This window comes from Cupressus sempervirens, chromosome 9 (genome assembly GCF_028749045.1).
Source record: "Cupressus sempervirens isolate cs-2001-9-10 chromosome 9, ASM2874904v1, whole genome shotgun sequence".
Lineage (NCBI taxonomy): Eukaryota > Viridiplantae > Streptophyta > Pinopsida > Cupressales > Cupressaceae > Cupressus > Cupressus sempervirens.
In genome coordinates this window covers 524,097,305-524,111,146 of record NC_143126.1, presented here as the reverse complement: position 1 = coordinate 524,111,146, position 13,842 = coordinate 524,097,305, and the positions used below count along the sequence as shown (strand labels likewise).

General features: G+C 39.1%; 1 long non-coding RNA gene across 1 annotated transcript in view; it reads left to right on the top strand.

Moving 5' to 3' along the window:
* Positions 1–13,842, top strand: part of LOC149539656 (uncharacterized) — a 35,043-nt gene that overhangs the window by 11,577 nt on the left and 9,624 nt on the right. The window lies entirely within an intron of this gene.

Here is a 13,842-nt window from a genome sequence, read left to right as displayed (position 1 = left end):
CACTTTTAATTTACTAATTAACCACAAATTGCAAAACGAAATTGAATGGTGCCTTGGGGATGCTAAAAATTTCTATTTAATGATGGTTTGCTAATTAATACATCCTTGAAGTTGAATTTTGGCTAACCAAAAGCCATTTCTTAATATTAATTTACCAATTTCATTAAATACCAAAAGCTTTCAAGGCAAATTTAATCTATTAAAGCCAATTTTTGCAATTTTCCTTTAAATCGATTTTGCTAAATAATTAAAATTTTATGACAAAAAATAAAATTGCCTCTAGAGTAAAAATCGATTTTGCAATTTAACTTCATCTTACAAAATTAAATTCTATTTCACCAAAAAAAATAAGATTTTCAAAGAACCTAAGTCTAACGAAAAATTTCCTTATTTGAAAATCATTCAAATTTACAATTAAATCCAAATTTTCAAAAGAAATCGTCTAAGTACAAAATTCACAATCTTATCCTGCCAAGTTGAAATCAATTTTGAACTTATTCGGCCTAAGGATAGAACTGATAGCTCTGGAAAATCAAGTTGAAACCGGGTGAAAAATACATCTAACCTTCTCCACTGGCCCTAAAGGCGATTAAAAAAGGGGGTCCCCAAGATTTTGGGGCGATGTGTGAAAACCTCACAACATCTGGCGACTCCACGGGTGAAATGTTCCTGAACATTTCGAGAAACAAGTAACTTAGAACAAAATCTCAAGATGGCCTATCCGCAAATCACTTAAGGACGAGCACTCAACAAGGGAAAGCACTCTCAAGTTGAACCTAAGCACTCTGACCATAAGTTACTCTCGTGTGTGCAAATGATTTATTCCTCGCTCGACAAGAAGTTGATAGTCTCTCAGATCCATTAGACTTAGCTATTATAAATATCCTTACTTCAAAAGCAACCCGGATAGAGCTCCGCTGCCAGTCAGGCGTCTATAGCCCCGACGGAGTTATCGCTGTGGCACCACAATCACGGTTCTGCCTTTAGTGATTATCTTTATAGCACCGGCAGAGATGACTGCACACCCTTTAACCAAATTTTATCTTTATTTTCACTTTAATATTGCCATTTCTCTTTTCTCCTGATATTTTCTCTTTTTCTTCTCTCTTTTCAATCTTTTGTTTGGTTTGCAGGCAATGAAGCTTGCGGAGGGTTTGGAAGACCACAGTGGCACTGAAGCAGGTGTATGATTTTTACTAAGTCCAACTTCACTTTAAAACACCAAGAACTCAGAGCAATTAAGTGTGAGTAGAATGTTGTAACCATGTCAAAAGATAACTTAAGAACCTCTATAGAGTCTAACCCAAATTTAGTACAAGTCCTACCATAGACCAACGACTAAACACATCCTTTAATCTCTGAACCTTGTTAAATGCATTTGAGAAATGAACAAGACAGACTCCGTTTTGTCCCAATATAATATAAAATCTACACACCTCGCCCATGAGTGATAACATGGAACCCTCCTTTGCACTTGCAAAGGTCCAAAACCAAAACTACTCTCCGACCTGAGGGAAGCAAAAAGATCTCAAGTCAAATGACTTGATGCAAATCAAATTCAAGCTCCCTCAAAACACCTAAACTAAGCAACTAAAAGAAAACTACTCTAAACAATTGAAAGGGAAACTACTCTAACCCTTGGGCCAAATGGTCCAAGATAAACTCTATTCTAAAGAACTGAAAGCAAACCTAAACTAACAACTGAAAGCAAACCTAAACTAACTATGTACAAAGGGCTCCGGACAGAGTCCTAGGCTTGGAAATAATGCTTGAGGAATTGCCCATTGACGGGCAATGGGACATCTCCTCCAGTGAGTGTCTTGAGTCTAAATGCATTATCTCCAATGATCTCAGCAATCTGGAAAGGACCTTTCCAAAGTTTGTCGAATTTATTATGTTGTCCTTTCTTTTCATGGGCTTTGTCCCAATATAAGACCAAGTCAGAAATCCTGAAGGCCTTGTTTTGTGCTTTTCTGTCAAACCAACGTTTTACTACCCCTTGATGTTTTGCAAATTTTTCCAGGGCTTCGTCTCTTTTCTCATCTAACTGCATCAGTTGAGTCAACCTGACTTGGACTCTGTCTTCGTTCTCATCATAGTATTCCTGTATGAACCTTAAAGTTGGAATTTTCAATTGAATTGGGAATACAGGGTCTTGTCCATAAACCATATGAAAAGGAGTGATCCCTATGGACTCTTTAACTCTTGTTCTATCTGCCCACAAAGCGTATCTCAGTTGTGTGTGCCAATCTTTTGGGTTTGTGGATTCTGCTAGGCCATTTCCCTGGGGATAGTAACCTGATGAAAATTTTAAAATAATCCTGTGATCAAATGCCCATGTATGAAATTTCAAAGAAGTGAAAGCAGAACCATTATCACAAACAAAAGCAGAAGGACAACCAAACCTGGTAGTGATTCTTTCCTCTAAAAATTTGATAACAATCTCAGCAGTGCAATTCTTGAAAGCTTGGGCTTCTGACCATCGAGTACAGTAGTCAGTTGCGGTTAGAATATACCTGTGTTGTGCTGAGGAAGGTGGATTGATAGGACCGATGAAGTCAAGTCCTCACATTGCGAAAGGTCTCACCTCGATGATTGGCCGCAGAGGCATTGCCGGATTCCTTTGTCGTTTTGCCGAAGTTTGGCAAACATGACAAATCTTTACGTGCTCGTGAGTATCCTTGAACAAAGTTGGCCAATAATATCCTGCTCTTAGTATCCAATGTGCTGTGGCCAAGTCTGATCCGTGTCCTGTTCCCCATTTATCATGAAAATGTTCCAAAATATTTCTGGCTTCTTCCTTTCCGACACATCTCAAATATATCCCTTCATGATTTTGCTTGTATAATACTGCTCCTTGTAACATATATCTTCTGCTCTTGAATCTCAATGCTCGCTTCTATACTGGATTCAAATGTGAAGGGCACCGATGATTTAACAAATAGTTGGTTATGTCCTGGTACCATTCATCGGGATGTACATCCTCCAATTCATAAACTTGTTGCACAAGTCCAGGTCCCTCTGATGCCATGGTCTGTGCCAATTGTTGTCCTCTAACCAATTTCATTGGTAGGATTTCTATGTCATATTCTTGGATAGTGGTGACCCACTTGCCTCTTCTTTCTCCAAGCTCACTCTGCATCAGTAGCGTCTTCACTGCTATATCAGGTACAATTGCACGTACTTTACTTCTCAAGATGTAGTGTCTGAATTTCTTCATTGCCTTCACCAAGGCATAAGCTTGCTTCTCCACATTTGGATAATTCAATTCAGCTTCTCTGAAAGGTGCACTCATGAAGGCTATCGGGTGCTCTTCATCTTCTTCATTCTTCTGTGTTAAAATAGCCGCGCATGCATGATCAGAGGCGAAAGAATATATATTGAATGGCCTCTCATAATCTGGACTCACTAGAACTGGTGCATTGATGATAGCATGTTTTATCTCTTCAAATGCCTTCTTAGCTACTGGAGTCCAATCCACTTTTGCATCCTTTTTCAACATGTCATTCATTGGCTTCACGATCTCAGCAAATGCAGATATGAACTTTCTCACAAAGTTGATCTTTCCAAAGAACGATTTGAGCTCCTTCTTACTTCCTGGCATGCCAAGTTTGGAAATTGCTTCCACCCTCTCTGGATCTATCATGATACCTCTTTCTGAAATTATATGTCCTAGCAATTTACCCTCGGTGACTCCAAACATACATTTCTTCGGGTTCAGAGAAATTCCATACCTACTACATTTCCTGAAAACTTTCCTCAAATCCAGAATGTGATCTTCTCTGTTCTTTGAAAATACGGTTATGTCATCCATGTAGATTATAATGCACTTGTCTTTTAAGTCCTTGAAAGCATAATCCATGGCTCTTTGAAATGTTGCGCCTGCATTGATCAAGCCAAAAGGCATCCTTCTGTATGCAAATGTTCCCCACTTCGTGGTGAAAGCCGTTTTTAACCTATCTTCTTCTTCGACTATCACTTGATTATATCCCGAGTATCCATCCATAAATGACATCATTTGGGCTCCATTTACAATTTGCAAAACCTCGTCTAGTGATGGCAATGGATAATTGTCTTTTTCTGAGGCTCTGTTCAAATTTTTGAAATCTACACAGTCTTATCTCTCCATTCTTCTTCCTTACTGGGACAAGATTGGCGACCCACGTTGAATGTCTCACTGGGAAAATGATCCGCGCATCTAGCAACTTCTTTACTTCTTGATATATCAATGGTTCTAACAAAGGATTGACTGGCCTCTGCCGCTGCCTGAATGGCTTACTCCCTTCCTTCAGTGGAATTGTATGTGTGATGATAGAACGATCATATGTTTTCAAATCTCCATATCCCCAAGCAATTACATCTGGGAATTCCTTCATCAAACTCAATATATCTGCCTTCTCCTTAGGTGTGCAAACTTTCCCAATGTGAACTATTTTGGGACAATCTTCTGTCCCCAAATTAACCTTTTCACACTCATCGCCCCCTGTGGGTTGATACTGCATTTTGTGGAACTGGTCCATGTCAAATATCCTTTCTAACTCAATAATCCCCTTTGGAATAGTATTTTCTTTTAAGCTCATAATTCCTTCTGCATCAATCTCTGCTTCTTCATCCACTTCACCATCTATGATTTGCGCTGTGAAAACATCTGAATTGGTCAAGAATTTGAGGATATGTCTATCATCTTCAAACACTTGGAAATTCTTGACATTGTCTAGTACTGATGGAACCGATGCCAACTCAACTCTGAATTTCTTCAAACCATCCAACTTAATTGGTGCCAGCGAGCTTGCAGTCTGTGCGAGGGCATTTGCCACCTGATTGTTCGCTATATAGCTAAACTTGATATTGAAGGCATCGAAGTCCTCTATCAAATCCCAAACCCTGTTTCTATATCTCTTCAATCTCTTGTCATAGCAGGCGAACTTCTGTTTTATCTGCTCAATTATCAAATATGAGTCCCCAAGAACATGTAGTAAATTGGCACCTTTCTTGATAGCGCATAACAATCCTAAAATCAAAGCTTCATATTCTGCCACATTGTTAGTGCATGAGAATTGCAATCTATGTGCCTCTAAATATGTTGTCCCTGTTGGGCTGACTAACTCAAATCCGGCTCCAGCTCCTTGTTTGGTTCTGGAACCATCGAATCTTAGAGTCCATACTCCATTTCTTTCTAGATGCTTCTCCTTTTGGAGACTCTCCGACTCGTCTATTTCATCATCTTCTTTTATTTCCGCACTGGGTGGTGTAATTTGGTTCTTTGTTTCACCCATCATGTTGCTTTCTGCTTCATCAACTTGTTGAATCTCAACCTTCTGTTTACCATGTTGATCTTCTCGTTTTAGAGCCCCTGGTATTCTCTTTTCCACTTGTTCTAAGGCTACTGTACACAGAGAGCAGGATAACTCCGAGTGGAATGCATTGTGAATTCTGCACCAATTGGGTAATAATAAGTCTCTTACTGGTGTTCGGTTACCCAACTCCATTCCTTGTTGCACGGTCCTAGTCACGAAATTCTTGAAATTTTCAAACATGCCTTCACCCTCATCGGACGAAGCATCTGGATCTGACTCAATCAGGATCTCAGTGGAATCCCTTCCTTTGCTTATGATATTCATTGTCAATACTTCTACTTTCTTTGGTTTGTAGGTGCTCATATTTGTCTCCACAAACAATATTTCGTTTGACTCCCCATTTTCGGTCACTGTCAATCTCAACCTTGGGGTGCTATCAATTCTAATTTGATTCGCCAAACCTTTCCATGGGAGCCACATGTGGGAGAAGTCAGTAGCCATATATCCATTCAATTTTCTAGCCCAATCTCTCCCTAGGATCAATCCGTAGGTATCGGCTACATCCACTACTGAAATGTCTACCATGTGTTCCATCCTCGGATCGTATGCCAACTGCATATGTATATTGTGTAATTCTCCTACCACTGGCACTTCCGTTTTATCCAATTGAGTAACTCTTCTGTTGGAGTCCAAAGGCGTGATTCCTAACCTTCTGCAAATGTTCAAAGGCATGACGTTGCTTGATGCTCCTGAATCTATCAAACAATTGTGAAGCAACTTCCCGAACATCCTTACTGACAACAAGAATGGGGCTGGTTCCTCTTTCCCTTGATAATATACCACAGGTGTCTTATGTGCTTGCTTTGGCTTCACTCCGAAATCTATTGTTTGAGTAATCTCTTCCTTCTTCACCTTTTCTTTATTGTTCACCGGATTTTGACTCTTTTGAGTTTGTTGTTCTATAGGCGTCGATCCTTGAGCCACATAAATTGGTTGAGGCCCTAACTGGCCATTGAAACTGCTAATGTCGCCATATGCAACCTCTTGTGTAGGGTTCTCCCCCTCACCATACGAAATTTCTTGAGATGAATTTGTCATATTCGCTCCTAGAGCGTCTTGGATTACATGCACCGAATTAGGAGGAGACCTCCCTTGAGTATGTGTTACTGTACTTTGAGTTTGAGATCCTTGTGGTTTGTTATCCTTCAAATTGTTAAGGAACGTATCCCTAACCTCTGCTATCTTCAGTAATTCGAACAAAGGGAGACTGATCTTGATCTTCCTCATCTCCTCTGTCACACTTTGTCCCAACTTCTTCAATTCTTCGTTATTGACAGTGTTGTTTCCCGTTCTTCCTCTATTTGTTTCTTGTGTCGACTGGACATTCTGTGATCTTTGAACATCTTGATTGTTCTTTTGTGTACCCTGTTGAAAATTCTGTTGTCCATTCCCACTGCTATGGTTACTCTGTCTGTATTCAGGGGCATCCCTTGAAGCATTTGGTACATTGCTCGCATTGGGGTGCGGAGGTGTATTGAAATTATTCGGGGGAATGGAGGATGTGAAGGGTCCGTCATTCTTCCTGTTGTTTCTCTGATAAAATCTTGCGTTGCTAGCCGGTTGTTGAAATTTTTGATTCCCACCTGTTCCTTGAACTAGAACAGTATCCTCCAAAGGTGGGAAAGAAAAATCCGACTCATTGTTATATTCATTTTGATTTATCACCTCGCTAATTGGCCCATTGGCTGATTCGGGTGGAAATCTTCCTTGGTGCTCTTTATATGCTTCAAATTCTGGCGGGAATGAAAACTCCTCAAAAGTCAAACACTGATCATATCCCGGGGATGGAACAATCTCATACCCCGTGACCTTCACATCTTCCTGACTATTTGACTCATCTATTATGTTTTGAAACAGGTTAGATGCCCTCTTGAACTCAGCACATCCTAACTCCGAATGTAAATCAGTCTCATGAAATCTGCAATATTTGGACATAGCGGACTCAGCTAGAAATATTCTATCTACCGGTCTACTGTCAGCTAAGGCCTGATTATCAAGTGGCGACACCACATTTCCATTGTTCAGGCCTGTGTTCCAAGTCTTCCTTTGGTTAGACTGATTGCTATATCCTTGGTCTTGTGACTGATTGTTACCTTGATAGTTGTTGTTTTGATAATTCCTTTGATAACCACCACCTTGATTGTTTCTTTGGTAGTCTCTATCCTGATAATTTCTTTGGTATCCCCCTTCTTGATGGTTTCTTTGATACCCTCCTTGATAACTTCCACCTTGATTCTGGTAATTATTCCCTTGGTTCTGATAATTGCTTCCTTGGTTGTTTCTATGGGAACTTTGGAGTTGATTGTTCTGATTTCTCAAATAGGTGACGTCCGTGGATAGCTTCTTGACTTGGTCAATCAACTCTTTCATCTCATCCTTCTCTTCTTGTGTCCTCGTGGAGGAACCTGCACCTTGTAGATAAACTGGTACTGAGGGTGGTGCTTGAGATAATGGAGGTCTCGGGTGTACCACCAATTGATTTGTAGGAGCTTGGTAAGCAAGTTGTGGAACTGGATTGTTCGGATACCTTACACCTTGAGGTTCTATTCCTTGTTGGCCTAATTGCCTCCCAATCTTAATTGCTTTAGTGTAAGCCTCAGTTAGCGTTGTAGGAGCAGGATTCGCCATCCTTGTGAACATAGCCGTCTGGCTGTCTAAGGCACTGTAGTATGCTTCCAATGCACCCGCCTCTGTTATTGTGTAAGGAGCTTGCAATCTCGTGTAAGCCTTATGGAAACGATCATTGAAGGAACTTATTGACTCTTTATCACGTCTCCTGATGTCCACAAACATTCTATGTAACTCCAGTGGTGTGGTGGGCATACCAAACTTTGCAATAAAGGCTTCCCTGAGTTGAACCCATCCCGTTATTGATGATGCTGGCAAATTGACAAACCAGTAATATGGTTCCTCACTCAATGAATAGGGGAAAAGCCTACATGCAACATCTTCTTCTTGAATTCTTCTGTTGCATAATGCCTCTTGAAACACTTTGATATGCTCTTCCGCTGTGCGGTTAGGGTTATTGACAAAAAACTTGGAGCAAAAAACCTCAGGATTCTTAGGTAGATCATGGTACTGTTGGAATGAAATGGGTGAAGCATTGTTTTGAATCCATGGTGGTTGAGCCATTGTTGGTTGATTGGCTTGAACTTGAACTTGAACTTGAACTGGCGAATTAACCAAAGCTTGGATTGTTTGACCACTTGAGGAGCTAGCTAAGTTTGAGATATCAGCTACCCGACGATTCCTTGACCTTTTGGGAGATTCTAACACAAGTAAGTCTTCTTCTTGGTGTGGTGTATTTCTCAATATCCTCTGTCTCTTATCCGATATCAATCTCTCAAATCTTTTAGGGGAAAAAGATCCAATCTTTCTATCCAGCTTGAATATAGTTCAGACCCGACTCAAGTGATTCTCTAATTCGAGTTTTCTTTGATAGTAGCTTGAGCTTGTCTTTGTGCCTTTCTTTCTCTCTCAAGCTTCCTTTCCAATTCTCTTTGGCGTTCCAACTTCCTTTGAATTCTCCTTTCAATAGCTCTTGCTTTCCTTTCTTCTTGATTCAATACTTCAATGGTGTCCAAATACTCGACGCTTGATGAGCGACGTTGGGGTGGCGCTTGATTTTGAGGGTATTAGAGAGGAGGATGTCAGTGAGACAGGATTTGGATCGAGATTGGATGAGTTAGGAAAGGCTGCCGTCAAAAGGAAACATCTGAACACCCTTTCCTCACTCGATGCTTTTATTGGGTTTGCAAAGGAATATGAGAAGGATCACGAAAGGATACTACAAGCAGCAAACAGCGTGGCAAAGTCAGCAGAACTCCGAGCGAAGCACACACCTTGTCCTCCTATGGAAGAAGTTAACGAAAGGCTAGCTAAGTTCATTGCCTTAGCTAAAAGAACAAAAGAAAAAGGAAGAATTATATTAGAAGATCATCTTATGTAAGCCCAAGTGGCAACTTTCTCTTTCTTCTAGAATAGGACAAGTGTTTGTTTCTGATTGGCCACCATTTTGGTGCCTTCTCATTGGTTGCCACTTTTGCACTTTTTTCATTGGTCCATTGATGAGGTGGCATCTTCTCATTGGCCGATGGGGTGGCAACCCTAATTAGGGTTTTTGGATCCAATCTGGATCGTCGATCTTGTTTTGATCTCTACCGTCCATTGTATTTTGGACCTCTATATAAGGCCATTGGCTCTCATTTGTAAAGGGGGAGGGGTTGGAGAAATTGTTGCGAAAATAATACCAAAGTGCTCTCTTTTTCATTGCATGTTGACTAAGAACATTGGGTGTTATTGCATGTTTTCTACTTCCACATAGTTAAATTTTCTTTTCAAGTTGAAGCAATTTCATTTCAAGTTGTTAGAGTAAGAGTAAAATAAAATGGATAGTTGCATGGTAGCTTTGGTAGATGTTTGATAGGGGTCAACACTAGGCCACTAGCATCCTAGCAGCTGGTTGGGAGGCTTTGTGTGGTGATCTAGTTTACTTTCCTTTGAAGCGTTGCATCTATGGAGGTAGGGCCGCTGGTTAGCCTTCATTAGATTCGATCCCCGTCCATCTGCTAACCTTCCATTCTTAGGAGTAGGAGTAGTTGAGTAGCCAAATTTCATGCTTAGAAGAGGTTAGTTAGAGAAGTAAACCAAAACATCGGCATTCTCACCTTCCATCGCCATTCACCCTACATTGCCATCATCGTGCCATCAACATCATCTAGCATTCACACCGAACCACCATCTCCATTTTCTCACCAAGATCCAAATTTTTTCTCAAACAAGAAAACGTAAGGCCGCCTACGTGATTACCAGCAAATCACATTGATAAAACTGAGCGAGTATCCAACGGTGTAAGGAACATTGGAGTTATACTCATGTCCCATGAGAGATAACTTTTCAAGAGAGGAATTGTGTATTTGATATTTTGTATCAAGCATCCAATTACTAATATGTTATGTAGTGACACAAAACTTGCATCAACACAAACTAGCAATCAAATCATCATCAATCAATTTGCAATCAAAGTCATCATCATTCAAACATTAATCTTGTAAATGTCATCCTATGAAACTCACATTCTAGCCAATCATGGGTAATGAGAAAGAAATGTAAATGACAGATGACCAAATAATTTAGACCATTATCATTTGTTACATATTAATTTACGAGTATTCTTTATAATTATTCTTATCTGGTCTTTGTGTGCATCTTAGATATATCATAATAAGTAATTTTATGTGTACGCATTCCTACAAACTCATATACATCTGCACATCAGTGATCTAATATACATTTATTGTTATCTGATATAAAAGTACGTAAAATATGTTATGCTCCTGACTTCTGTAATTAATAATGGTAAGGAAAGTGAGGTAATTACTGGTGGGAGAACGGTGATGGGGTCACCTTCTAAGCATCTCACCTCATGGTTGTGATCAAGGAGGCTCCATTGGGCTGAACAGGGGAAAAGTGGATCAAGGAGGCTCCATCCTACCAATGGGGGGAAAGTGGTCTGCCTTTGGGCTTAGGATGGATCGACTTTCAGAGCACCCCATTTGAATATCAGTAATCTAATATGCATTTATTGCTATCTGATATAAAAGTATATAAAAGATGTTATGTTCCTGACTTTTGTAATTAATAATGGTAAGGAAAGTGAGGTAATTATTGGTGGGAGAACCTTGTTGTGAGTAATCCCCACAAATAGATGTTTAATCATTTGAAGTCGGGCTAGGATTGGTGAGATGATAGAGAACGACGATATGACCCCATCCTAGGTGGCCCACCTCATATGTATTGCATATGGCACATGAGGTCAAAGGGGATTGTAAACTGCTTTGGGGGCACCTCATCAAATCACCCTACCTTAGGCATCTATGGTTGGGTCACCTTAATGTTAATTTTAGCAATCTAATGAGTTGAAAAAGTGAACTATGGAACATGATGATAAATAATAAACCATAACTGTGTTCTAGGGCTCCAATTAAAGTGTGAGGCATCTCTTAAACCTTAATTGTTTGACAAATATTGTGATCTAGGGAAAGGTTTGGATAATCATAGGACATTATATTTAGTTTAGTCCTTGTGATCATTGCTTATATACATATTATTAGTTAGTTTAGGATCTCTTTTTTTAAAAGTGGAAGTCATAAAGTTGATTCATTGATATTGAGTCTGTAGAATCGGCTTAGATGTCGAGAATTATGCTTGAGCAGATATTTGAATCACCAAGTTTTGGAATTTCGTTAGTCAAATATTTTTTTTGATCCATTAACCTTAGAAAGTTGCTTTTGTCAAAACTTGGTGCCTAATTTGGCTGCTTAAAGCTTACAGTATGCTAGAGAGAGAGAGAGAGAGATGTTCACTAATTGTTGATTATGTGTTTCTAATCATTTCTTTAGTATTAATAACTTCTTACATCTCAGGTTAACACTAGATATGCTAATGAACATCTTATCATTTTAGGGCATGAGACCATTCAACATTTGCATATGGTTGTAATTAGGGGGCTTGAATTTTACATGGGCTATCATAACACACTTTTATGCCACAATGAATGGTTAATATCATCTTTAGTTGATTCGATGCTATTCACCATTCATGATTTATCATAGAGAACTTTTATGTCACAATGAAATAGTTAACTAGATTGTTATTCGATCCAACATAGTACCTTGTATGAGCTTCAAATTTGAAACAAAAATATTAAACTTTCCTAGCTTGGTTTCAATTTTTATTGGTTGTTGAATCCAACTATTCCTCGGGAGTTGTCATTTCTATGGGTGCCAAAACAAAGGGAAACCTTGAGCAACAATGTATACAATTATAGACTTATATACAATTACATATTGAATGTTTTTGTAGTTTATGAATAATCTTCCAATCTTTTCATGTCAATGTTTTAGTGTTCAATCATAAACAACCTGACTTTGTGGTACTATTTTCATGGGGTTTATGATCTTGACATAAACTGCAAACACATTGAATATGTAGTTGCGTACAAGTGTGTCATGTCCCCTCCTGTTAACTAAGCTCAAGTCTGATACTTAGCCTATCTTTGCACTCTGGTAGGCCTAAGTCATTAAACTAGGGGTGTCTTGGGGGTGGAAAGTGGGAAAAGATTATTTATTTATTTTTCTTCACCTTAATCGTAATTCCCTTAATTTTGGTGGTGGTCATTATTTGACTTGGCAATTAAGGTGCTGATTACTCACTTCCTATCAACCACCTCACCAAACTCCTTCTGCAGTCATGTTGTACTGCTTTTGAGGTCGCCTACTTGTTGGGCTCAATGTAATGTTTCTTTGAGCCTTTTTGTGATGTATCGCGGAAGACAAAATTCTTAACATTTTCACTCTACAAAGATAAATAATATTTTATGAAGGACGAAACTCTTACTCTAAATAGGACATTACCCCTATTCGATTATTTTTGTTTCCAAATTCACGTCACGTCACCTGTGTTCACATAGAGTGTTGAATTGACGTCACCTGTGTATTCACACATAGTGCTATATTTGTTGGTGTAAATAAGTATTCACTATTACACTTTATTTAAGTTTTCTTAGGTCAATGCATTATTTTATTATTCATTAGGTAAGACACTTAGGAGTTTGCATACTCATATGAGTTATCATGTTGACAACACTGGAGTAAGCAACTCTAATTCAGCACATGGTGTCTACAACACTGGAGTTTGCATATTTATCTGAGTTGTCATGCAGACAACATAGTTATTCGCACTCATAATTTAGCGCATGGTGTCTACAACATAATTTTACGTGCTACACCTTTGTAGGCTTATCCTCTCATCATTGCACTAACTCTTGTGCTTAATGGAGGATAATCCACTCCTGGTGGACATGTGCTTGGTTGTAAGACTTATCAGTGTGTTGACTCCTAGGCATTCTAGAAGCATTCTAGAGGCCTTTATATTCAGGCACTCCTAGTGTGTATGTACATCAATTAAATACTATATTGTTATTTTGATCATACTCTGGTCTATTCTTGTGCTTGTGTTTGAGTTCCTTGATCTTGGGTGATTTTGCCCTAAGGCAAATTCTTACAATATTCATGTTACCCATGTATTCACACAGAGGCCTAAATTTACATCACCTGTGTATTCACACAGAGTGCTACATTCACGTCACCCATATATTCACACATAGTGCTAAATCCACATTGGAAGCTAGTGAAAGTTGGGGTTTTCATCTTACTGTTTTGTCATATTGGAGTCTGTGCTAGCGTGTTGATTCAAGGAAAAATGGGAAGGTACAAGTTTGCACAGTCTTTGATCAACTAGCAGGTGGTTAGGAAGCCAAGTAGACCATTCACATCGCTCCCTGAGTGTTGAACGTATACCTCAAACCATCCAGTTCCAATGTTTGAATGGTATTTATAAGTGTTTTTTTAATCTAAGTTGTTATTTGGTTGTTTACAACTGCATGCTAAGTGACAATGATATCTAAGGTTTGACTTTGAGCTAG